The sequence below is a fragment of the Heptranchias perlo genome, chromosome 3 (genome assembly GCF_035084215.1).
Source record: "Heptranchias perlo isolate sHepPer1 chromosome 3, sHepPer1.hap1, whole genome shotgun sequence".
Classification (NCBI taxonomy): domain Eukaryota; kingdom Metazoa; phylum Chordata; class Chondrichthyes; order Hexanchiformes; family Hexanchidae; genus Heptranchias; species Heptranchias perlo.
In genome coordinates, this window is record NC_090327.1 from 132,970,473 (window position 1) to 132,998,152 (window position 27,680).

General features: G+C 45.1%; 1 long non-coding RNA gene across 7 annotated transcripts in view; it reads left to right on the forward strand.

Moving 5' to 3' along the window:
- LOC137320241 (uncharacterized) overlaps positions 1 to 27,680 on the forward strand; it is a 262,223-nt gene that overhangs the window by 165,927 nt on the left and 68,616 nt on the right. For 3 of the 7 annotated variants that reach the window (XR_010962417.1, XR_010962420.1, XR_010962421.1), the window contains one exon: positions 8,085 to 8,173. The exons of the other annotated variants lie outside the window; for them this stretch is intronic. This is a non-coding gene — a long non-coding RNA (uncharacterized lncRNA). The remainder of the gene's footprint in view (positions 1 to 8,084; positions 8,174 to 27,680) is intronic. 7 annotated transcript variants of the gene reach the window in all.

Genomic DNA, 27,680 nt, shown 5'->3' on the forward strand with positions numbered 1-27,680 from the left:
TTTTAATTCTTCGATTTACATTCCTTACATAACAGAACAAGAAATTAGAAATCTTCACTTTGGCTGATTTCTGTCCACAAGAGTACCTCCTCCCCCACCTCGTCTCCTCAAGAAACAAAATCTATATTTTTATGATGAAAGGATTGAGAAAGTGGTGATCCAGTTAATGATATTTCAGGGAAGGAAATGAGTCTCAGAGGGGTTTAGCTAAACCACAGATATTTTTGGCATAAAGCGCTTGTTTGGGGTGTGGCAGGGAGCTGGATGTATTTGTATATTTAAGTTCACAACTTTCAGAAATGAGGCTGTTTTGGCATAGTCTTAGTAAGACAACCTTACTTGTCTTCTGTCTTCTGCATCTCTCTTCTGCCCGCTCCCCTCCATTTCCCAGTTCACTGTTTAAGCGTATTTGTTTAAACAAACTGACGTACAATACCACACGTGAACCCAGCAGGTGATGGCTCCCAGTCCAGCTCTTGTTGTGAAATGACCGTACTGGGGATGTGTGTGTGTAACACCCTGTTCTGCGTCCCATTAAGCTGGTGCCTTTTGCCTGAAATCTGCCACGATTACGCCCTTTAAACCACACAGTTCACCATTTTTTGTTGTAAACATTCACCTTGATTTATTTACGCTGCAAAAATTGTGAAACTCTGAAGTTGCCACAACATCTGCAAAGCTCCCATTGTCTTGAGTGGACAGTCATTCCCTTACATTAACTGAACAAACAGCGTTTTAAAAAAAAAAATGCCCCCTCTCCCCACCCCCCCCTCTTCTGAAATCATGATGATACTCCTAATCAAGACTCACATATTAATAATGGGCACCGGCACAGGATACCAGGGAATAATCAGCATTCATGGAACTTTACCCCTATAAGGAAGGGGACAAAATTGGTAGAAGTAAAATTAACAAGGAAATATATTATTTCCCAAAGGAGTAGGAACCCTGACTAATTGTTCCTCTCCTGTTAAACGAAAGTCACCAATTGCAGCACCTTCACTGCTGTCCTGGAAGAAACCGGCTAGCTGAGCACAGGCCCGGTCTGATCTGTGCTGAGTTTGCTGATCTGTCTGGTTCAGTACTGCAGTGGGCGGCGGGTTTTGGTGGAGGTGGCAGCCTAAAGACAGCCCACCCTCCTCCTGGAAGGGGGGGGACGACGTGAAGGTATTAGAAATGGGGATGTAAAGGAGGCACAGCTTGTAAATAATTAAAGACGAGTCATAGCCAGCAGTGAATTACAAAAGAGAAGCCAAAAGGTACAGCAGATCCAAGATTTCTCTCGGAATTGGCCACATATGTCAGAATAGACATCATTTCCAGCATGTGTCTGGTTATTTCCGTTCTATTATACGCACCATATTGTAGCCAGAGTACAGTGCAGTCTGCAGCTGCCAGTTCTGCTGTTTCAGCCGCTCCAGTGTTGGATTTTGCTTATGCTTTTCTGCTTGGCATTCGTTCAGGTTGGGTCCCGTTCAATTATCTTGACGTAGTGCATTCTGTCCCATCATTGTGCACAATGGTGATGATTCATGTCGTTCTCCTCCCGGGATCCTGATTGCTGCTATAACAGTAAGGAGATGGAACACACTTCCAGGAATTTTACCAAATCATCGAAAAACAAAATTACCTTTTATTTTAATTGCCATCATATCCACAGTATTAAGAACATTTCTGCTTTGTTTATGGTGGGGGAGGAAATGCAAATTGGTAAAATGAAATGAAAACATTTCAAAATAGTTTGCTCAATCATGCTCACACACGTTTAGTGGTTTTATTGAATTCTTTCATTGTACTGTTAGGTTTTGTATAAATTTGCTGCAATAGTGCAGTAATTTTCAGGCATTATTTTAATGTTGGCAATTACACATTTAAAGTAAATGGTTTAATCCACAGCACAGATTGGGAAATCTAGAACCAATGTCCTAATCTCAGACAAAGCAAAACAACTGAGAGCAAAGCATAATGCTAGAGGCTGTAGGCCAAAGGCTTCAGCAAAGGAAGGATTTTTGAGCATATGTTGATCAGCATTTTAAAATGCTGCGCTACCCACTGCTGTGCACGAAAGAACCGTTCCTTTCAAAGGCTGTGGCCTTTTCATTTCTTGTAAATGTTTTATTGTGTTTCAGCCGTCAGTCAAATGTCATTGCTCACCATTGTTTCCATTGTCACTGTCTGTAATTGAGAAATTCAGATTATATAGCTATTAATTTATTTTGATTTCACGCCATAGTTCCCACCTTTCCAATTTTGACCCCGTTTTCTCCTGATAACACTGACTCGTGTTGGAATACAATATCAAAAGGCAGCCAGTTCCCATGGGACTTCAAGTGACCATTCTTCATATGCGAGTCTAGACTGCCACCACCTCCGCCCTGAAAAGACATTGTCAGCCCAGCTCATTTGGTAGCACTCTTGCTACTGCAGCTGCAATTACAGGTTCAGGCCCTACTTCAGATCATGTAGACTGGTGCTCCAGTTCAGTATTGATGGAGTGCTGCAATATCAAAGGTGTTAAACTGGATGACACTTTAAAGTAGATCAGGTGGGCATTAAAGATCCCACAGCACTATTTGAAGAAGAGCAGTGACTTCTCTCTGTGGCCAACATTTCTCCCTTAAGCCAACACCACCAGAAACAAATTAATCTCATTGCTGTTTTTGAGATCTTGTGCATTAAATGGCTGCTGTGTGTTTGTCTGTGATAACAATGCTCATTACACTTCAAAGTAATTCCTTGTGCATGGCACCCCTAAATTGGCTGTGGGGGACCTTTTAAGAGCAACCTGAGCAAAATTCTTCCTCTAGGTTATTGGCTGCAAAAGGTCCATATAAGCCAGACAGTTGATGTGACAGTACTCAGCCTCGCTACACTAGAAAACATAGGCCACTAAATTGGGCCGTGTAGTGCCCGTTGTTTCGCCTCTCGAACATCCAAGTTGGCATCTTGGCTGCGCCAACAGGTTTCCAGCATGACATGCGCCATCTTAGTATAGGAGTTAGCACATGCACAAATACCGAATGCAGGAAGCATGTAAAGTAAGGAGGAAATGGATACAATCAGTGTGCAGCACTGATTTAAAGTGATAGACACCATTTTGGCACTTAACACTCAACTCAATGCACAGTCTTAACCGCGACCATCTGATCCTGGCCTGAGGGCCTGGCGGACCCCCACCAGCACTATTTAAAGGGACCATGCAGGATTTACAGGTCACTGGCTGGATTATTGTTTCTGGCTGCTGAGACATTTATAACTGGTTTTGGAAGTCTCCTAGACTTGAATACTAGGACATGGGGACATAGCCTAACATTTAGAGCCAAGGACGTTAGGAAATGCTTCTACACGCAAAGGGTGTAGAAGCATTTCCTAATGGCAGTTGATGCTAGCTCAATTGTAAATTCTAAATCTGAGATTGATAGATTTCTGTGAAGCAAGGGTATTAAGGGATATGGGGCTAAGGCGGGTTATATGGAGTTAGGTCACTGGTCCAGCATGATCTCATTGAATGGTGGAACAGGCTCGAGGGGCTAAATGCCACTGCCACATGCTGCCTCCTGTTATGCGCCACCTTCTGCAAGAAAGTGGCATGTGTGTCTGTCATGGTTGAATAGCTGCCAGTGTGTGTGGCCTGTGAGTTTGGGTGGGTGGCTTGAAATACTGGTAATGTGTAAGGGTGAGAGGAAGCATCTAGTTGGAAGAGTTGAGTACTGATGGAAAGAGTTTGTTGGTATGTGGGTGATGGGGGTGCAGTGGATGCGGCTAGTGGTGCAGTTGGTAGGAGACACCACTTGACAGTTGACCTCGCTCACCTTGCTCATTCATGTCAAAGCATTGACCTCCTTCCTGCCCTGCATCCATATTCATGATGCTGTGCACCTGGCATTGACTTCGTCCCCCACTGCCTCCCACTGCCTTTTGGGCGTATGTCTGGAAGGCTCTTGCCCCCTCCGATATAGGATGCCCCTCCTTCTCTCCACTTCTTGCACCAAGGCCTCCAGTGCATCATCAGAGAACTTTGGCGCACGCTTTCTCTCAGGCCCGGTACAAACTCAGATTGATGAGATCTGGCGTGCAGATTGGAGGGGGTTTAGCAGTGCACAACATTTATTCAATGTTTTAACGTCACTCATCAGTTTCTAAACATGGGGACGGGACCTGCATCTGTGTTTTACGTGTGCGATGTCTGATCTCCGTGCAGACAGCAGGCTGTTACTTTTAGCAAATAGCAAGTACCGGCTACCTTTAAGAGATTGTAAGAGACATCGTCCCTTTAAGAGATTGGGCCTTCCCCCTGCTGGTGGAAAGTGTGAATTGCATGGAATCCTCGTGTCAACGCTGATTTCCATCGCTGCTTGAAGGTGAGTACCGAGGCCGGACGAAAGTCTGGTCCTGCCTGCGCAGGGGCCTTTGGACGGGTGTTAACAGTGGATTGAGCTACCATCGCCCAAAAATAGGCCCTATCCAATTTTTCCCCTGGAGTGTCTGGTAGCAAGTGTTTTCATCTGGCGCCAGCTGTACTGGAGGAGTAGGGAACCATCAGTCAGGGTGGTTTTCAGCTCCTCGAGCAGCACTAGTGCTGCCCCCTTGAACTAAATGCTTCAATGTAAAATGGCACGACCGCTTTAATCACTGCATTTCACTCCTATCGAAACCTGGGTGCTAAGTCCTACTTGAATTTACGTGTAGCAAACCTAGCTTTGCTTGCAGCGGACTTGTCTCGTGTCTGTGTGCAACAATTTGCATTTATCCAGCATCTTTAGCATAGAAAATGTTTCCAGGGGCAAAAAGATAAAAGAATAGATGCTACGCCATGGAGCAAGAGACAAGCTTGTCAAAAAGATGGGCTTTGATAAAAAGAAAAGAAAGACTCGCATTTATATGGCACCTCAGGATGTCTCAAAGCACTTTACAACCAATGAAGTGTAGTCACTGTTATAATACAGGAAATACGGCAGCCAATATGCACACAGCAAGGTTCCACATACAGCAATGAAATAAATGACCAGATCACCTGTTTAAAGTGTTGGTTGAGGGGAAAATATTGGCCAGGACACTGGAAGAACCCCCCCCCGGCTCTTCTTTGCATAGTGCCATGGGATCTTTAACGTCCACCTTAGAGAGCAGACGAAACCTCGGTTTAACATCCCATCTGGAAGATGGCAACTTCGACAGTGCAGCACTCCCTCAGCAGATGCTGTCACTGAGGGGCAACGTGTAAATGAGAAACAAGGCTCGATCCATGGCGATCTCCAGAGGTGACAGTACAGGGCGGGAAGAGGAGCCTTTGCTGGTGATGTGCTAGCTGCATTCAGATAGGTAGGAGTGGAACTACACAAAGGCATTCTCATGGTGCTGGAGGAAGGAAGGAAAGTAATGGAGAGGAGGTGTCATGGTCGATCACATCAAGCAGGATAACGCAGAGGATATCATTCATGACTTCGGCTAAGGTAATCGTGGTGCTTTAAGCAGGGTGGAAGCCAGACTGATGAGATTCAAACAGTGAGTTTTGGGGGAGATCAGCATGGAGCTGAGAGGCAGTAGTGCTTTTTGAAAGGGAGAGGGACATTACCTGATCAAAGAGGACTATTTACAGTGAGGACCAGGAAGGGTAGTTGAGTGGGGAGAAGTTCAAGGAAGCCTGAGTTAGGTCTTATGGAAGAGATAAGCTTGGAGAGGGCAAGAGGAGGAGATGGAAGAGTTCTCTAGAGTGAAAGGTGGTCAGTGGGTGGAAGATTCGTGGGAGGACAGGAGCAATGGGGGAGAGGAGAGGAGAGGAAGTGGCGGATGTATCTCCATGGCTGTTCTCAATCTTAGAAACAGAAAAATCCATGACATCTTTGCACTTCTTATTGGAGGTGAGGGTGGTGGGGCTGGGGAGAGCAGTTCGATGAGGCGGTTCATCGTGGAAAGAAGCAGCTTTGGGTCAACCTTGTTCTGCAGGACGATTCTGGAGTAATAGGAGGATTGGGCTGAGAAAAGTGAGACGCAGTAGTACTTAACAGAACTGACAATGAATAACTGAACCAGATGTGATGGAGTTAGCCACTCTTGGACTTATTGAAGTGAAGATGGAGATGTATAGGGAGGATCAGCAGGGGTGGGAGATGGTGATTGTTCCTACCAAATCAATCATATCAAAGGCATAAGATAGATGAGGGAGCAGTTGAATGGGTCAGAGGTGTCATAATGGCTGAAGGGCTAGAGGAGATGGAGTTGGGAATTTGAGTGAGTTATTGAAAAAGCTGGAAAGAGTTTGTTCTGAAGGCGAATGATGAGGTTTAGGGGAAGAAGAGTGCGCTTAGAGATAGCCTTGTCGGTAATGGAGAAGTGCATCGGCCATAAGAAATGACAAGTCTAGGGTGTAAAGTTGATGTGGAGAGTGAGGATAGGAGGGCAGAGAGGTTGGAGGAGAGGGGACTCGAAAGCTTATGTTGAAATCACCAAGGACGAGGAGTCGCTTGGTGCACTTGCTAAGGGAGGGGATTTCGGTGCCGTGCCAGGGCAGGGCAGTACACAAGGAGGATTTTAAGTGAGAGGTTGCAGGGAAAGAAGAGGGTGAGTTGCTCAAAGGAGGCGGAAGTGTGAGAGGAGCACTGAGAGAGGTGGGACTTGGTGATAAGAGCTACACCACAGCCACAGTGGTTTTGAGGGCAAGTGATAGACTGCGTAGCCAGACGAAAGGGCTCTGGTGACAGGAAACGAGTCCGTATCTGTAAGCCATGTTTCCGACAGCGCCTGGCTTATCCACAATGAGGTGGTTGACGGCAAGGGTCTCTTTTGCAAGGCAGCCTAAAATGGCACACTAACTCAGCCTTGATTCCATGGATCTTCACAGCGAATGGGAGCCTAGGTTTGGTGTGGCAGCCTGGTGACATGGCGCATTTATCTGCTGTGCCAAAGGGTAGCAATATGTGTGTCAAGCCCAATGGTTTTTCACCTCAATGAGCTGTCACTCTTAACCATCTCAATTAACAGGAGGGGCTTCAAGGTGAAGCAAACCATTTCCCCCGAGGGAAGGAGAGAGAAAGGAGAACAAATCAACCTGGGAATAGGCCACGGGTGCTGGATCTTGGTCACAGAATAGTCATACACTTGACATAATGTATTTATTTGGAGGCAAAATAACTTTCCAACACTGGATGGTAGGGGAGGGGTAAGCAACTGGATTGAAAGTCCTGCAGGAAAACTCATTCACTGTCAAACTTTTAAATCTCCAAAATGATGAATCTGCCCTGTGTGAAACACTCTCTTTTTAGAACTGTGACCAGTTCTGGTCTCCCATGTTATAAAAAAGGATATAGAGGCACTGGAGAAGCTGCAAAAAAGATTTACTAGGACGATACCAGAACGGAGAGGTTGTACCTAGCAGGAAAGATTGAACAGGCTGTGGCTCTTCTCTCTCGAAAAGAGAAGACTGAGGGGTGATAGAGGTCTTTAAGATTATGAAAGGGTTTGATAGGGTAGACGTGGAGAAGATATTTCCACTTGTTTGGGAGACAAGAACCAGAGCCGTAAATATAAGATAGTCACTAATAAATCCAATAGGGAATTCAGGAGAAACTTCTTTACCTAGAGGGTGGTTAGAATGTGGAACTCACTACCACATTGAGGTGGCGAGCATAGATGCGATTAAGAGAAAGCTAGCTAAACACATGAGGGAGAAATGAATAGAAGGATATGTTGATGGGATTAGATGAAGAGGGGTGGGAGGATGCTCGTGTGGAGCATAAACACCGGCATGGACCTGTCGGGACGAATGGCCTGTTTCTGTGTTGTATATTCTGTGTAACTTTGATACAAGTAAATGTAGGGTTAACAGACCAGCTGATCTGGGTTATTTGCTGATGGCTAATAAGATTCAGCAGTTGGTGCAAGGTGTCCATTTATATTATGTGCATCACATATCTCGCTAACCCAAGTTACCTAAGGAGCCTAAGATTGACAGGATTTCTTTTTAATACACTGTATCTGTTTTATTGTTCATGCCATGAGGAGGGGGATCCACTGTTTAAAGTGGTGATAGATCTACCTATTCCTCTCCAATTTTGAGTATTTTCAACATGTCCCTCCACCTTTTGCAGGTTCTGCTCAGTCCTGTGTGACTGGATAACATTTTCTTTTGAATATTCACTTGCTAGCGGTGTTGGAAAAGTCACTGGCTGGTCAGGAGGTAAGTTCTGCAAGAAATTTTGGGTCTTCCCCAGAGATTCGTGGACCTGGACAATAGCTCAGACAAAGAAAGCCATCCTGACGTGGTAGTTCTGTTAATCAAAGTGATTATTTAATGAGTCAAAAAGAGCACATAGCAAGCATGAAGCAACTCATTCAATACGTGGATTACTCGACCCGATAATACAAGTGGTGGTTCGCAACATACTTTAATGATTTAAAAAGGAAACATGAAGCAAAGCAAGCAAGTAGCACATACAACCTTTATATGTATTGAGGGATGCGGAGAATGATGTGTCGAGTGATGCTTTGAGGTTCTCATCAAGATTTGTCTTCTCGTCAAAGTTTAGAAACAAAGTCCTTTTGTCAAAGTTGAAGCAAAGGTTTTTTGTCGAAGTGCAGTCTGTTCATCGCAGTTCACAAGTAAAGTTTTTTTTGTCAAAGTTTAGAAGCAAAGTATTGTTGGAGGAGCTCATTGCAGAAGTTGTGCAATTGTTGCTCCTGTGACGTTGACCGTTTGAGCTTCTACGATGTCCCATTTTTATATATTTTTTTTAGCTGACGGGGCGTGTTCCAACTTAGGATAAGGCCCAGTTTGGCCACTCACCCATCGTAGCATTAAGATCGATGGTTGGTTGGACCACTCAAGAACCATGTGAAACTTCTTCCATGTGAAGCCAGGTGCCTTATCAGTTCTTTGCCCTTTGCATTTTGTTGTGAGCATCGAGAAGCTTCTCGAAGCTTCTATCTTTCATGCTTATCAGTTGTTATTGAAAACCGCAGCTTGTTGATGTTTCTGTACTCTGCTGCTTTTGCAGTTTTAAACTAATGTCCAAATGTCCAGTTTAAATCAACTGCACTGTGCAGTTGTGAATTTGTGATTAAAGGGACTAGTTAACCCTTTTGAGTCGTCCAGTAGATCTTCCATACACATCACTGTCCAAATGTAATGTCAAGAGACGAGTTAACCCTTGCTTTCAAATGTACTGTAAATGCTCTGTCCAAGTGAATGCCTAAATCCTCAAAGGGACTAGTTAATCCTCTACACTGACACGTCCAACAGTTCAAAAGAGTAAAATGGGGTCTGACTCAATGTCCAAAATCTTTACAGTCCCCTCAAAGTTCACAGTCAACGTAATATGACTGAGACAGCATCATCTCTTTAGTGATCCAGTTGCTGGTTGCTTTGGGGGATTCCCTGGCTGGCCAGAATGTAAGTACCTAACAAATGAGAGATGGACCAATTTTGTAATTGGAATTAGCCAGACAAATCACTCCACTGACTGAGAATTGCCATGTAATAAATGACCACCAGTTTTATTTTACAAGGTTGCCTCTGACAGCGAGAGCAATTTCTTCCTTCCTTATCGTGTCAGAGGGGTTTAACTGCTACCTGCCGTCAGTGACAAAAATAAACAGTTGCAACCAACAGCACATGGACTGGGAATTTCCTCGTAGCTGAACCCACTCCGTCACAGTAACTTCAGTGGAAATGTGGCGCAGAGTTTCCACTGCACGTCCGGCAGAGTTAAACAGCTCCAAGGAAATTCCCGGCCATTGTTTGCCATTTTGGGTTTGGCCGCAGGTTCTCAGCCTGGCTATACTGACCTCCCATCTCCCTCCCCCCCCCCCCCCCCCCCCACCTCAATATGGGGGAGGTTGCTGGCCAGTCTTTGCGCTGTGATCATGTGCAAGATTCACATTTTGTGCATACAGCATTTTCCATTGTTGTCCTACCCACCTTGCAATACAAAAGGGGGCGGGTGCACAGCATTGTACTTTCCCAAATGAGCCTACCAGTTGATAACACCTGTCCTAACGCAGCTGGCTCTCCTCCCCGAGGTGGAGGCGTTTACTTTGAATCGTGATCAGAGTAAATAAGTGCAACCTTTAGACTTACAACATCTGTAAATCTGCCCAAGTTTCACTACAAATACAAATTTCCAGCTGTAGCAGAAGTGGGCTTCAGCTGTCACCATGCCTCTTTTACATTACTGGAGGGGGTTGAGTTCTTGTGTCAGTTCCAATGATCCTGGATCTCTCCATCTCTGATTTATCCAAACAGTTTAGGGAATGTCTCTATCTGAATCAGTGATTCAGATAATTGTGTATAGTCAATCTAATTATGACATTTCATTAATTTTTTTGTGATTTGCTGAAATAAACTTTGTGTACTCTGTTTTGTAAAATGTTACAATCAGCAGTGATGTTATATCACATGGAAGGCTGATATTGGGAGGAGCATTTAAAATCTCCCTGATGTATTGGGTTATCTCATTCAGTAGCATACAAGTTGATTGAAGTTTTAGTTACTTTGGTAAAACCATTACCAACATCTCTTGGGAGGCTTTATTGAAGATATACCAAAAAAAAAAGCAATCGTAATAGCCCACTTATTTGATGTAAGAAACTTCAGCAACATTTCATGTGATGTAGCAATCATATTGAGAAAGCACACGCACAAAATATTTGTCGAGTATAGTTACCTGGTGCACATATTCCAATGAATGAACTACACCTTCACCAAAATGCTGCAGAATGACATTGTGGATGAGTTCAAAATGACAAGGAGGCATGCTGCAGCCTTCAATCTGTGGCAGAGCTGTGCCTTAATGAGAATTTCAGACGATGTAATTCCTGTCTTGAAGTGTGTGTGTGCGCGCCCGCAGTGTTTTATGGAAACTGTTGGCAAGACTTTAGAGACAATACAACAAAACAAGTTTATAGTAAGTACTGATTAGAGTGAAACTGTTTATAAGAGCAAAAATTGCATTGTTTCAACCCACCTGTTATCGTGAAATTGCAACCCCACTTATCATGAAGATCTGGGCATTAACCTTCTGTTTAGCCCTTAAACAGCAATGAAACATGCATCAGTGGAAACCTGTGCCCGTAGTTGTGAAACACCTAATCACTATCTCTGCATGGACTGATTTATGGCTATTTTTAAAAATGTTCATTGTCGTTCAGCTACTGCAATCAGTCAGCTGGGTCTCAGGATTGCAATCCCTTTTGCAATGAATGAAATCCAGGCAGGCACTGAGAGAATAGATAGTGGAGAAGGCAGCAATTGGTTTGGATCCAAATCTTTGGAAAACTTTTGAACATAATTCCAGATAGAAGACAGCCCAACATAAGCTGAATCGACAGTGACAAGGATTAGCTGTTTCTCAGTCTCATCTAATTGTCATTTCAGTCCTGATTTAGTTAAATGGATTTTGGCAGCAAGATTTCCTGAAGTCCTCAATGGCTCAGCGGGTAAATGTAGTGCCTAGTGTGGAACTGAGCCACATAGACCAGAAGGTGCTAGGCTCAATTGTTGGTTTACACTGTTCGCTGGGGCTATATATCAGCTTCAGCATCCCTGGGTTTGGACGCAGACATTGGTTAGAACCTCGAGGCGACTGCGTTGGTGGGGAAGAAAAGCCATTGTTGGCAATGCGACATTTGGACAGGTAGGAGTGGAACCATGCGAGGACAGTGCCGTGGAGCTGGACGTTAGAGGAGAGGGGCTTGCATTGTCCATTGTATCAAACACCACAGAGGGTTGGGGAGGACAAGGAGAGACGGTGCGCCACCATCACAGAGGATATCCATTTGTGACTTTGGCCAAGGTGAGCTCGGTGCTGTAAGAAGTAGGGAAATCAGGCGATGGATTTGGACAGGAAGTTTTAAGAGTTGGGCATGGAACTGGGAAGTGATGACGCATTTGGAACCTTAGAGAGGATAGGGAGATTAGAGAGTTGGTAGTAGTTGGTGAGGGCAGGAGGGCCAAGTTTGGGGTTTTTTTAAGGTGGAGATGGTGACAGCAGTTTTAAAAGGAGTAGGATATGCCTGAAGAAAAGGAGCCCGTGCCCATGTCAGCCAGTATGGGGGCCAAAAGGGGTAGTTGTGTGGTCAGAGGTGGGGAGGGGATATGGGGGAGCAGGAGGTGCATCTCATGAATTTGTAAAAGGCGGGATGGGGCAGATGGGACTAGGACTGCAGTGACTGGGGAAATTGGGTTTGGAATAGGTGGGAAACTGGGAGACGAGGGAGAGGAAGGGGAGGTAATGGCAGATGCAGCTGCATGGATGGTCTCAATCTTGGAGATGAAGAAATCTATGCGTTTTTTACACTTACTACATGTGTGGAGGAAAGGGGTGAGAGAAGGCAATTTGGCACGGAGCCTTGGGTTCTTCTTGCCTTCCAAGGTGATCCTGCGGTACTACACAGTTTTGGCTGAGGAGAGCGAGGCACTTAATGTTTGACATAGTCGATCCAAATCTGGTGGTAATGAACTTGACTGGTTGTATGCCAGCTTTGTTCAAGTTTGTCACCCTTTTCCTTGAGGGACCGAAGCTGGGACTATATTGGGGGAAAGGTGGAGGTGAAAGATCTCCTTCCAGGAGATTTGGAAGGACAAGGGCATCAAATGCAGAGGTTCAGCAGGTTAATAGTGGTAGAGGTGGCCTGACAGGTAAATGGCAGGAGGAGAGGGAGTTGGAATTTTAAGATTGAATTAATGAAGGAGCTACGGGAGTGTTTCTTTTCAGGCATGGATAGTGAGGGTAGCGCGTTTGGGAGAAGGAAGGGGGATGTGGGCGGAAAAGTCAGAGATGTCCCTGTTAGTAATTGAAATCTTAGGAGTAGAGAGGCCATGAGAGATGGTGAGTTGGAGGGCATGCCTGTGAGTTATGAATGGGGGAGTTTCTGTGAAGGATCAGATTGAGTGAAGGATAGGAGGAAACAACCAAAGTTTAACTGTTTGCTACAAAGGTTAAGGGAGGAGAGAAGTGAAACATTTTGGTGAGGACGTTGGCATGGGGCTTGGCACGATGACACATTTCAAGGATTTTTGGGAGGGATGGAGAGGGTGAGGTGTTCAAAGGAGGAGAACATGGTAGAGGATGGGGGAAGAAAGGCTCAAGTGTGACTTGGCACTAAGAGCTTTGTTGCCATTGTGGCGATTTGGGCAGCCAGGTGGGGAGGACTCAGTGAGGGAGGGGGGGAGGGGAAGGAATGGGTCACATTTCTGTCTCAGTGCGCATGTGTAAATGGGACAAGTGATTCCCTTCAGCCCATCCACACTCCTGCTCCTGTGAACACAGCTCCTCCCACCTCCCTTCTACCACCTCCTGGAAGAAGCAGTACAAGACTCCCCGTCTTAAAGGTTACAAAACGAACTTTGAAAGGAAAACTGGAAGAAAATGGAAACAGTGGGATAGAAATGATTACAATAAAGAACAATGATGCCTGGGGTGAGAGGGTTGTCCTATGAAGAGAGATTGAGTAGAATGGGCCTATATTCTCTGGAGTTTAGAAGAATGAGAGGCGATCTAATTAAAACATAGTAGATTCTGAGAGGTTGTTTTCTCCGGCTGGAGAGTCTAGAACTAGAGGGCATAATCTTAGGATAAGGGGTCGGCCATTTAAGACTGAGATGAGGAGGAATTTCTTCACTCAGAGGGTTGTGAATCTTTGGAATTCTCTACCCCAGAGGGCTGTGGATGCTGAGTCGTTGAGTATATTCAAGGCTGAGAGAGATTTTTGGGCTCTAGGGGAATCAAGGGACATTGGATCGTGCTGGAAAGTGGAGTTGAGGTCGAAGATCAGCCATGATCTTATTGAATGGCAGAGCAGGCTCGAGGGGCTTTATGGCCTACTCCTGCTCCTGTTTCTCATGTCCTTGTATTGTTTTACTTTCCACAGTTACTGGAATATCTTCCTCCTGAAAGCTAAAGAGCTGACAGTTGACAGATAAACCCTCAGGAAATCTTTTGTTCCCTGACAACTCCAGTTGATTCCCAGGGTGGAGGAGGAATTAGTGTGTGCAGTAATAGATTTATAAAGACACCCCGCAACTATCTCCGAGTTATTATTATCACCCCAAAGGGCGAGATTATGTGGTCAAATGTGGTCATGCTAATCATAAAATCATTGAATCATAGAAGTTTACAACACGGAAACAGGCCCTTCGGCCCAACATGTCCATGTTGCCCAGTTTATACCACTAAGCTAGTCCCAATTGCCTGCACTTGGCCCAATAGAATAGTCATTACTTTCTGTCTCTGCCTATTAGGGAGGTATTGTTGGTTTTATAGCTGTTAGCAAATCTCTGGAATTACAGCCTGGTGTTATGATCAGTTTATCAAAAGTCCACACTAAGCGGTAGCTGTGGGCAGTTGGATGTAGTTCTCGTTCCGTCATGTAACCTGTTGTTGCTGTAAAATTACCAGATCTATGAACCAGCGGTGGCTGGACATTGTGCCCCATTTATATTGTAGAACCGCTTCTGGAAGCAGCTCCTCCGTACTCCTGCCTGGGTCCCGCGGGGTACTGTGGTAGCCGCCGTGCTTCTATTGTAGGGAAGTTTCCGCAGCGGTGGAACAACACGAGAACAACCACACATGCTGGAGCAGCTGTTTTTAAATCACGATTTGCTACATTGTTCTTGGCCACTGTACCTTTCCCAGTGACTGAAGTAGGTCCGTACAGGTCAACGAGCAACGAGCCTATGACAACAACAACTTGCATTTATATAGCGCCTTTAAAGCAGTGAAACGTCCCAAAGTGCTTCACAGGAACATTTTCAAACAGAACTTAACACCGAGCCACGCAAGGAGATATTAGGACAGGTAGCTTGGTCAAAGAGGTAGGTTTTAAGAAGTGTCTTAAAGGAGGAGAGGCGGATAGGTTTAGGGAGGGAATTCCAGAGCTTAGGGCTGAGGCAGCTGAAGGCACAGCCGACAATGGTGGAGCGATTAAAATCGGGGACGCGCAAGAGGCCAGAATTGGAGGAGCGCAGAGGTCTCGGAGGGTTGTAGGGCTGGAGCAGGTTACAGAGTTATAAGGGCAGGTTGAGCCTCTAACCCGTACGGGTTAACAGGCAAATCACCATTTTGTTAGCCTACAAGGGCAGGCTAAGTTTCTAAGCCTGTACCTTGATGGCGGTGGTGTTGATGGGGGTGGGTTTTGGACTGCCTTTAGCAACAGCTGCCAGTGCCTCCTATTCAGATCCAAGTTCAGTGGACAGCCAAATTTCTTTCCCACATACCTCTGTACAAGCGATGTGGATCCTTCAGCAAGTCTCGCAGGATTGCAAGTTAGTCATCGTTCATTTAAAACTGGTACAAGTTGAGTGACGCTGCATCTCTGTTACTTTTACACATCTACTCACAGCAATCAATTCTGTTGCCAGTTGTACATACAACAGCCTGTAGCGGACCGCAACAGTTTTGCCTGTTTCGCATTTGCTTTTCACGCTGAAGATGCGCACATCTTGCTGAAGAGGTGATCGGATATGCCCCTTACCACGGTGAAAATACTCGTGTATCCGATCCTGACACTTGCGCCAAAACGTAGCTTTGTACACCTCACCATAGTATAATAGTGAAGCCACTGTTATGAAGTAGTCAGCGAACTGGTGGGCAGCAGGAACTGCGATTTGTATCAGCCACCGGTGGCACCGCTGCCCTGGAGGAACAGGTGAAAACGCATCTTTGAGTGGGCCTCCACACCTGCGGAGGTAGCAGTTTCACTCCATTTCATTTAAACCGCTGCAGTCAAAATCAGGGCTGTGGGGGGCAGCGGTTCGGTAATGCAAAGGGACCAAAGGTTGTGGTAAAATGTCAAATTTTTGAAGACCATGAGGGAATCAACAGAAAGCTTGAAGGCGATGAGGACTAACATGGCGAGGAAAGCATCGAAGCTCTATCACACCGTAGATGCAGTTGTGTCCACAATTCCCCGCATACAAACGCACAACTTCAACTGGTTGGGGGTACCAGGCTCGTTCTCACAGGGAAGGAAGAGAAGGGGGATATCAGAAGACCAGTCACTGGGCTGCTCACACTCCTTCTGAATGCTGGTTATAGAGTGCCATTGATGAGCCTGTGGCTCTGAAAGCAAGCGGCATGGGAAAAGTCAGTCCGGGTGCTTGTTCGCTGTCCAATGATCTCTTTAGGATTTCGGGTGAGGACAGGATTAGGCTGTTTGAAAGGGTGGTGGAAGCAGATTCAGTAGTAACTTTCAAAGGAGAATTATATAGAATTTACAGCACAGAAACAGGCCATTCGTCCCAACTGGTCAATACTGGCGTTTATGTTCCACACGAGGCTCCTCCCACCCGACTCGATCTCACCCTATCAGCATATCCTTCCATTCCTTTCTCCCTCATGTACTTACCTAGCTTCCCCTTAAATACACCTATGCTATTCGCCTCAACTACTCCACGTGGCAGCAAGTTCTAATCACTCCCTGGGTAAAGGAGTAAAGAATTAGATATATACTTAAAAATGAAGAATTTACAGGGCTATGGGGAAAGAGCAGGGGAGTGGGACTAATTGGATAGTTCTTTCAAAGAGCCAGCATAGGCACGATGGGACGAACTGTGCTGTAAGATTCTGTGATAGGCTTTGCTGTAATTCCCCCACTTAGTGGAACAACGTTATGACCATCACTGACTAGGAACATAGGAACAGGAGGAGGCCATTCAGCCCCTCGTGCCTGCTCCGCCATTTGATAAGATCATGGCTGATCTGTGATCTAGCTCCATATACCTGCCTTTGGCCCATATCCCTTAATACCTTTGGTTGCCAAAAAGCTATCTATCTCAGAATTAAATTTAGCAATTGAGCTAGTATCAATTGCCGTTTGCGGAAGAGAGTTCCAAACTTCTACCACCCTTTGTGTGTAGAAATCTTTTCTAATCTCGCTCCTGAAAGGTCTGGCTCTAATTTTTAGACTGTGCCCCCTACTCCTAGAATCCCCAACCAGCGGAAATAGTTTCTCTCTATCCACCCTATCCGTTCCCCTTAATATCTTATAAACTTCGATCAGATCACCCCTTAACCTTCGAAACTCCAGAGAATACAACCCCAATTTGTGTAATCTCTCCTCGTAACTTAACCCTTGAAGTCCGGGTATCATTTAGGTAAACCTACGCTGCACTCCCTCCAAGGCCAATATGTCCTTCCGAAGGTGCGGTGCCCAGCATTGCTCACAGTACTCCAGGTGCGGTCTAACCAGGGTTCTGTATAGCTGCAGCATAACTTCTGCCCCCTTGTACTCTAGTCCTCTAGATATAAAGGCCAACATTCCATTAGCCTTCTTGATTATTTTCTGCACCTGTTCATGACACTTCAATGATCTATGTGCCTGAACCCCTAAGTCCCTTTGGACATCCACTGTTTTTAACTTTTTACCATTTAGAAAGTACCCTGTTCTATCCTTTTTTGATCCAAAGTGGATGACCTCACATTTGTCTGCATTGAATTCCATTTGCCACAATTTTGCCCATTCACCTAATCTATCAATATCGCTTTGTAATTTTATGTTTTCATCTACACTGCTTACAATGCCACCAATCTTTGTGTCATCGGCAAACTTAAGATATGAGACTTACTATGCCTTCATCTAAGTTGTTAATAAATATTGTGAATAATTGAGGCCCCAAGACAGATCCCTGTGGGACTCCACTAGTCACATCCTGCCAATGTGAGTACCTACCCATTATCCCTACTCTCTGTCGCCTTTCGCTCAGCCAACTTCCTAACCAAGTCCGTACTTTTCCCTCGATTCCATGGGCTTCTAACTTAGCTAACGGTCTCTTATGTGGGACCTTATCAAATGCCTTCTGGAAGTCGATATAAATAACATCCATTGACATTCCCTTGACCACTACTTTAGTCACCTCTTCAAAAAATTCAATCAGGTTTGTCAGGCACGACCTACCTTTCACAAATCCATGCTGGCTCTCCCTGATTAACTGAAAATTCTCGAGGTGTTCACTCACCCTATCATTAATTATAGACTCCAGCAATTTCCCCACGACAGATGTCAGGCTAACTGGTCTATAATTCCCCGGTTTCCCTCTCTCTCCTTTCTTAAAAAGCGGAGTGACGTGCAATTTTCCAATCTAGAGGGACAGTTCCTGAATCTAGAGAACTTTGAAAGATTATACTTAGGGCATCTGCAATCTGCTCACCAACTTCCTTTAAAACCCTGGGATGGAAACCATCTGGTCCTGGGGATTTGTCACTCTTTAGTGCTATTATTTTCTTCATTACTGTTGCTTTACTTACGTTAATTTTATCGAGTCCCTGTCCCCGATTCAATATTAGTTTTCTTGGGATTTCCGGCATGCTATCCTCTTTTTCTACTTTAAATACTGACGCAAAGTAATTGTTCAACATGTCCGCCATTTCCCCATTGTCAATGACAATATCCCCACTTTCAGTTTTTAAGGGGCCAACACTGCTCCTAACCACCCTCTTTTTCCTATTATAACTATAAAAGTTCTTCGTATTGGTTTTGATATCCCTTGCACGTTTCTTTTCATACTCTCTTTTTGTAGCTCTTACTATCTGTTTTTGTGACCCTTTGTTGATCTTTGTATCTTTCCCATTAGCCAGGATCTGTGCTATTTTTTGCCTTTTTGTATGCCCTTTCCTTACATCTTATACTGTCCCTTACTCTTTAGTTGTCCATGGCTCTTTTTTTTTGCAAGTAGAGTTCTTGCCCCTCAGGGGTATAAATCAGTTCTGTATCTCGTTAAATGTTTCTTTAAACATTTCCCACTGATCATCAGTCATTTTACCCATTAACAGATTTGCCCAGTTTACTGTGGACAGTCTCTGTCTCATCCCATTGAAGTCGGCCTTACCCAAGTCTAGAATCTTAGCAGCTGATTCACTTTTGTCTCTTTCAAACGCTACATTGAACTCAATCATGTTATGATCGCTATTGGATAGATGTTCACGCACAGTTAAGCTGTTAACTAAATCTGGTTCATTACTCATTACTAAATCTAGTATGGCTTGCCTCCTTGTTGCCTCTAGGACATACTGCTGTAGAAAACTATCCTGGACACACAAGAAATTCACTACCTTTCTGACAGTTGCTAATCTGCTTTCCCTAATCTGTGTGAAGGTTAAAGTCCCCCATTAAGACCACTATGCCTTTCTTACATGCTTGTCTAATCTCTGCATTTATACAATCTAGCACTTCAGAGCTGCTGCCAGGGGTCCTATACACAACTCCCACAATAGTCTTGGATCCTTTCCTATTCCTCAATTCAACCCATAAGGTCTCTGTTGGCTGCTTACCTCTCGTTATATCCTCCTTTATCATTGAAGTGATTTCATCTCTAATCACTAGAATAGAATCATAGAATCATAGAAGTTACAACATGGAAACAGGCCCTTCGGCCCAACATGTCCATGTCGCCCAGTTTATACCACTAAGCTAGTCCCAATTGCCTGCACTTGGCCCATATCCCTCGATACCCATCTTCCCCATGTAACTGTCCAAATGCTTTTTAAAAGACAAAATTGTACCCGCCTCTACTACTGCCTCTGGCAGCTCGTTCCAGACACTCACCACCCTTTGAGTGAAAAAATTGCCCCTCTGGATCCTTTTGTATCTCTCCCCTCTCACCTTAAATCTGTGCCCCCTCGTTATAGACTCCCCTACCTTTGGGAAAAGATTTTGACTATCGACCTTATCTATGCCCCTCATTATTTTATAGACTTCTATAAGATCACCCCTTAACCTCCTACTCTCCAGGGAATAAAGTCCCAGTCTGTCTAACCTCTCCCTGTAAGTCAAACCATCAAGTCCCGGTAGCATCCTAGTAAATCTTTTCTGCACTCTTTCTAGTTTAATAATATCCTTTCTATAATAGGGTGACCAGAACTGTACACAGTACTCCAAGTGTGGCCTCACCAATGCCCTGTACAACTTCAACAAGACATCCCAACTCCTGCATTCAATGTTCTGACCAATGAAACCAAGCATGCTGAATGCCTTCTTCACCACCCTATCCACCTGTGACTCCACTTTCAAGGAGCTATGAATCTGTACTCCTAGATCTCTTTGTTCTTTAACTCTCCCCAACGCCCTACCATTAACGGAGTAGGTCCTGGCCCGATTCGATCTACCAAAATGCATCACCTCACATTTATCTAAATTAAACTCCATCTGCCATTCATCGGCCCACTGGCCCAATTTATCAAGATCCCGTTGCAATCCTAGATAACCTTCTTCACTGTCCACAATGCCACCAATCTTGGTGTCATCTGCAAACTTACTAACCATGCCTCCTAAATTCTCATCCAAATCATTAATATAAATAACAAATAACAGCGGACCCAGCACCGATCCCTGAGGCACACCGCTGGACACAGGCATCCAGTTTGAAAAACAACCCTCGACAACCACCCTCTGTCTTCTGTCGTCAAGCCAATTTTGTATCCAATTGGCTACCTCACCTTGGATCCCATGAGATTTAACCTTATGTAACAACCTACCTTGTCAAATGTTTTGCTGAAGTCCATGTAGACCACGTCTACTGCACAGCCCTCATCTATCTTCTTGGTTACCCCTTCAAAAAACTCAATCAAATTCGTGAGACATGATTTTCCTCTCACAAAACCATGCTGACTGTTCCTAATTAGTCCCTGCCTCTCCAAATGCCTGTAGATTCTGTCCCTCAGAATACCCTCTAACAACTTACCCACTACAGATGTCAGGCTCACTGGTCTGTAGTTCCCAGGCTTTTCCCTGCCGCCCTTCTTAAACAAAGGCACAACATTTGCTACCCTCCAATCTTCAGGCACCTCACCTGTAGCGGTGGATGATTCAAATATCTCTGCTAGGGGACCCGCAATTTCCTCCCTAACCTCCCATAACGTCCTGGGATACATTTCATCAGGTCCCGGAGATTTATCTACCTTGATGCGCGTTAAGACTTCCAGCACCTCCCTCTCTGTAATATGTACACTCCTCAAGACATCACTATTTATTTCCCCAAGTTCCCTAACATCCATGCCTTTCTCAACCGTAAATACCGATGTGAAATATTCATTCAGGATCTCACCCATCTCTTGTGGTTCCGCACATAGATGACCTTGTTGATCCTTAAGAGGCCCTACTCTCTCCCTTGTTACCCTTTTGCCCTTTATGTATTTGTAGAAGCTCTTTGGATTCACCTTTGCCTGATCTGCCAAAGCAATCTCATATCCCCTTTTTGCCCTCCTGATTTCTCTCTTAACTCTACTCCGGCAATCTCTATACTCTTCAAGGGATCCACTTGATCCCAGCTGCCTATGCATGTCATATGCCTCCTTCTTATTTTTGACTAGTGCCTCAATCTCCCGAGTCATCCAAGGTTCCCTACTTCTACCAGCCTTGCCCTTCACTTTATAAGGAATGTGCTTACACTGAACCCTGGTTAACACACTTTTGAAAGCCTCCCACTTACCAGACGTCCCTTTGCCTGCCAACAGACTCTCCCAATCAACTTCTGAAAGTTCCTGTCTAATACCATCAAAATTGGCCTTTCCCCAATTTAAAATTTTAACTTTTGGGCCAGACCTATCCTTCTCCATAGCTATCTTAAAACTAATGGAATTATGATCACTGGTCCCAAAGTGATCCCTCACTAACACTTCTGTCACCTGCCCTTCCTTATTTCCCAAGAGGAGGTCAAGTTTTGCCCCCTCTCTAGTCGGGCCATCCACATACTGAATGAGAAATTCCTCCTGAATACACTCAACAAATTTCTCTCCATCCAAGCCCCTAATGCTATGGCTGTCCCAGTCAATGTTGGGAAAGTTAAAGTCCCCTACTATTACCACCCTATTTTTCTTGCAGCTGTCTGTAATCTCCTTACATATTTGCTCCTCAATTTCCCGTTGACTATTTGGGGGTCTGTAGTACAATCCTATCAAAGTGATCTCTCCCTTCTTATTTTTCAGTTCTACCCATATGGACTCAGTGGGCGAACCCTCGGATATATCCCCTCTCACTACTGCCGTGATGTTCTCCCTAATCAAGAACGCAACTCCCCCTCCTCTCTTACCTCCTGCTCTATCTTTCCTATAGCATCTGTACCCTGGAACATTGAGCTGCCAGTCCTGCCCCTCCCTTAGCCATGTTTCAGTAATAGCTATAACATCCCAGTCCCATGTACCCATCCATGCCCTGAGTTCATCTGCCTTGCCCATCAGACTTCTTGCATTGAAATAAATGCAGTTTAATCTAGTCTTCCCTTGGTCTTTGCCCTGCTTTCTCAGACCATCTGTCCGGTCATGTTCTGTACACTCTCCCTTACTGCCTTTTGTTTCTGTCACCACTTTATTTCCCACTGACTTCCTGCATCGGTTCCCATCCCCCTGCCACATTAGTTTAAACCCTCCCCAACAGCACTAGCAAACACTCCCCCTAGGACATTGGTTCCAGTCCTGCCCAGATGCAGACCGTCCAATTTGTACTGGTCCCACCTCCCCCAGAACCGGTTCCAATGGCCCAGGAATTTGAATCCCTCCCTCTTGCACCATCTCTCAAGCCACGTATTCATCTTAGCTATCCTGTCATTCCTACTCTGACTAGCCCGTGGCACTGGTAGCAATCCTGAGATTACTACCTTTGAGGTCCTACTCTTTAGTTTAACTCCTAACTCCCTAAATTCAGCTTGTAGGACCTCATCCTGTTTTTTACCTATATCGTTGGTGCCTATATGCACCACGACAACTGGCTGTTCACCCTCCCCCTCCAGAAGGCTACTCCTCCCCCTCTTCCATTTTCCCTATCTCTCCTGTAGACCTTATAACCCGGTATATTTAGTTCCCAATCCTGACCATCCTGCAGCCATGTCTCAGTAATAGCTATCATATCATACCCTCCAATTGGAATTTGAACCTGTAGTTCATTTAATTTATTCCTTATACTCCGTGCATTTGTACATAGAACTTTTAGTTGGGCCACACACCCTAGTCTGACCTTCAGCTTAGATGCTGGGATAATCGCCTTACGCCTCCTAGTTTTCACTTTATCTGTAGTGTCTAAAGTACACTTTCTTTCCGCTGCTCTACGCTTTTCCCTTTCACTTGTTCTTGAACAACTGTTTGTACTATTTGTATTGTAAATTTCCCCTGGGTCTTCCCCTCTCTTGCTGCTCTCAACTTTACTCCCTTCTGACTTCCCCGCAAAGGTTCCCATCCCCCTGCCACTCTAGTTTAAACCTTCCCCAACAGCACTAGCAAACACCCCCGCGAGGACATTGGTCCCGGTCCTGCTCGGGTGTAACCCGTCACGCTTGTACAGGTCCCACCTTCCCCAGAACCGGTCCCAATGTCCCATGAATCTAAATCCCTCCCTCCTACACCATCCCTGCAGGCACGCATTCATCCTGTCTATTCTCCTGTTCCTATACTCACTAGCACGTGGCATTGGTAGTAATCCTGAGATCACTACCTTTGAGGTCTTGCTTTTTAATTTATCTCCTAACTCATTGAATTCACCTTGCAGGACCTCATCCCTTTTTTTTTAACCTATGTCGTTGGTACCAATATGGACCACAACTACTGGCTGTTCACCCTCCCCCTCCAGAATGCCCTGCAGCCGTTCCGTGACATCCTTGACCCTAGCACCAGGGAGGCAACATCCCATCCTGGAGTAACGTTTACGGCCGAAGAAACGCCTATCTGTTCCCCTTACAATTGAATCCCCTATCACTATAGCCCTGCCACTCCTCTTCCTCCCCTCCTGTGCAGTAGAGCCTCACAGTTGAAGAATGGCCACTTAAGCAAGGCTCCAGAAGGTTGTCAACACCTGGAAAATCATACCCCATCCTAAGTTGCACCCTTCATGAGAGATGGGACGAGATGCAATGGGAGGGTGAAATACGTTACGTGCGTTACCAGGATATGCTTTTAGCCTATGGCTCTCCATTTAACAGACTACTTCAATGCACTAGATGCAGAATTGAAGTGCAGAGCATGTCCCTGTTAACAAGTAGTTATAGTCCCAGTGAGTCACAGAACCAGACATTTGAATTTGTTCCATGAAAAATGATTATGGGTAATATTTATAGAACTGTGGCAGTTATTTGGCGTGTGGTTTGGGAAATTAGCAAGTAATAGGAGAAAATTTATGCAAATCAGAGCCATTAGATTAGCACGTTGTCCCACAGACTGTAAGTATGATCTACTAGCGATAAAAACAGCTAAATTTTATAAGAATGAGACATATTCATCTCTAAATCCAAACAAAACCAGAATGCCCGGAGTTTTGACATTTCTGATTCGCAGATGTTAACGCTCGGAACTTGTATTATTTGTATGCTGTGGTTGGGTGACCTCTCCTGTCTCTCGTTTGTCACACTGCTTGTCCTACTGGATGAACAAAGATTTCCTCCAGCTAAATACTGGAAAGACGGAAGACCGAAGCCATTGTCTTTGGTCCCCGTCACAAACTTTGATCCTTAGCCACTGACTCGAGATCCCTTTCCTGGCCACTGTCCAAGGCTGAACCTTGCCGTCCTATTTGACCCTGAGATGAGCTTCCGACCGCATATCCGCTCCATCACCTACTTCCACCTCTGTAACATGGCCCGTCTCCGCCCCTGCCTCAGCTCATCTGCTGCTGAAATCCTCATCCATGCCTTTGTTACCTCTAGACTGGACTATTCCAATGCTCTTCTGGCCGGCCTCCCATTTTCCACCCTCCATAAGCTTGAGCTCATCCAAAACTCTGCTGCCCGTAACCTAACTCGCACCAAGTCCCGTTCTCCCATCAACCCTGTGCCCACTGACCTACATTGGCTCCCGGTCTGGGAACGCCTCGATTTTAAAATTCTCACCCTTGTTTTCAAATCCCTCCATGGCCTAGCCTCTCCCTATCTCTGTAACCTCCTCCAGTCCTACAACCCTCGGTGATCTCTGCGCTCCTCCAACTCTAGCCTTTTGTGCATCCCCGATTTTAATCGCTCCACCACTGGCAGCCGTGCCTTCAGCTGCTTAGGCCCTAAGCTCTGGAATTCCCTCCATAAACCTTTCCACCTCTCTACCTCTCTCTCCTCCTTTAAGATGATCCTTAAAACCTACTTCTTTCCTGTCCTGATATCTCCTTATGTGGCTCGGTGTCAAATTTTGTTTACGATCCTGTGAAGCGCCTCGGGACGCTTTACTATGTTAAAGGTGCTATATAAATGCAAGTTGTTGTTCTTGTTGAATTGATTGAACTCTTAGCTAATTGTACTGTTGGGTGTTCAAACAACAGGCAGTGCAGTGCAGCCCAGTGCTCCAGCTGTTTCTGTGTAATTATTTATTAACACTTTTCAAGCGCTGAATAAGCCCTTGCTACCTAGCTCTGAGAGCACTTCACTTCAGTTTATTTGCATATTAACCCTTACCTGACCAAATACACAGCAATTTATACGTGTATGGTTGACACCGCAACCAAACATTTTAAAGGTTAAAGGCTTGCTGCAGTTTGAAAGTGTTGTTTTAAAACATGCTTAAGTATAAGGTCTGCTTAATTAACCAGTGCACACATTAAGGTTTCAACCCACACAATGTGGTGCCTTTCTTATTCCAGCCTTTTAATCAAATTTATTGATACGTAGAGACCAAACATAAGTGACCGTGACAATGACTAAAATGGGCTATTTAGGCTAATAGTGTTTCAAATCTTCAGGAAAATGGACAGGTGAAACCCTGCTGCTGTGCACTTTTAATTGTTTTGATAAAAAGGACTGTAGTGGCAGCAGGGTATCTCCAGAAGCTTTTAAATTTGAGGTCCCCTTTTATAATGTAGAACTGTTTCCGGTTAAAGCTGACCCCATGACTGCGGATGATGTTGCCAAAGGGCAGCGTGTGGACAAGGGAAAGGAGGGAGCCAAGGACGGATACCTGGGAAACTTTGGGGGTATGAGGGTGGGAAGAAGATCCATTGCTTAGAGGCACTGTGTCTACGATCTGATAAGTAAGAGTGAAGCCAAGCGAGGGAAGTCCTACAGAGCTGGACGACGTGGGAGAGGCATTGGAGGAGGAGGAGGGTGCGGTTGACCACGCAGATAGGTTGAGGAGGACGAGAAGGAATAATGTACCGCAGTCACAGAAAATATAGTTTAGGCAAGAGCAGTTTTGGTGCAGTCGGAATGGCAGAAGCTTAATTGGAGGGATTCAAACAAGGAGTTGCGGGAGAGATGGGCTTGGTGCTGGGAGGCAGCATCTCATTCAAGAACCTTAGATAAGAAAGGGGGACATTTCTCTATATTAAAGGCGCTATATAAATGCAAGTTATTGTAGTTGTGGTCATTGCAGTTGTTGAAGTAATTCTGTAATTTGCTGGAGCTCCCAGTGGTGTGGAGTCTGCACTATTTAGATTTCAGGGCAAGTTCCACAGCACCGATTGCATTGGACAAACAACTGCGTGTGTCTAATTTTGCTTGTACGCAGTTAGTTGATAGTCACAAACCTCATTTCTGGTCACAGAACTACTCTGATGTCTGACTTCAGAAGGTTTGTACAGACAAGCAAGCAGAAATTGCATTACTGGCGGAAACATGCCACCCATAGGCCACTAAAAAAGTGGAGACTGGCATCGTTGCTGACATTGTTTGCCTGCGTAACATTCAATGTGGTTCAAAGATAATCATGTGAAGCATTTTGAGATGTTTTGGCATGATAGGATGCTATTTTAAAATACTTTTTAAAAAAAATATATGCTGCCACCAGTATTGTTGACTCAAGATAGCTCTGGGAAAGCAACTTGTTGAGTTGGTCTCTGTTCCTTCGGAGGCAGTAGCATTGCCTCATTGCAAATATAGCACTGCTGATAATGTCAGGACTGCCGTCTGTAGTTGTGCTGTAATGTAAAGGGACCATTAATGCAACCTCAAATGTTGTTCGAACATATTGGCCCTCATTTGGAGAGATGTGCCAGTTGTCAGTGTGACCATTGTTTAACATTAAAGAATTTCACTTCTGAGGAACGGCAAAGAGAAGCCAACTAATCCTACTCTGCTGAAAAAAAAGGCACCTCCTGTTGCCCAGTCACAAAGTGACACATGTGGCAGCCACAGACGAATCTGGCAAAGATTGTGGCACCCTTAAGCAAGAAGCAGAGAGTGGGGAAGATCTAAAGGGGCACAGAGGGAGGAAGTACACAAAGGGCTAGCATTTGGCAGGTCCAATTGATGAAAAAAACCACACTTCTTCAGAAGGAAAGCTACCCCGGCTTAGTGGTTACACTGTCACCTCTGAGTCAGACGGTCATGGGTTCAAGCCTCACTCCAGAGTTTTGAGAGCACAATCCCGGCTGACACCTCAGTGGAGTACCGAGTGGGAGTGCTGCATTGTCAGAAGTGCCGTCTTTCGGACGAGGCACTGAACAGAGGTCCCACGTGCCTGCTCGGGTGGACTTCAAATGGTGCCATGGGATCTTTTTAAAAAGAGCTGGGGTGTTCTCCCATTGTACGGTGCAAATTAGCTTCCATGTTTGCCTACATAACAATGACGGCCACACTTCTGAGTGACTGCACTTCTGAGGTGTCCTAAGCTCGTGAAAGATGCTAAACAAATGCAAGTTCTTTCTTTCTAAAGTAAAACTCATTTGTACAGCGTAAATCCTCCAGAGCTGGGAGCGGTGGACTTTTAACCTAAATTTTCCAAACGCACCCCACTTGCATTACAACACTGCCAGTGAAGAGGGGGTTACTGAGATTCACCTCCGGAAGTGGC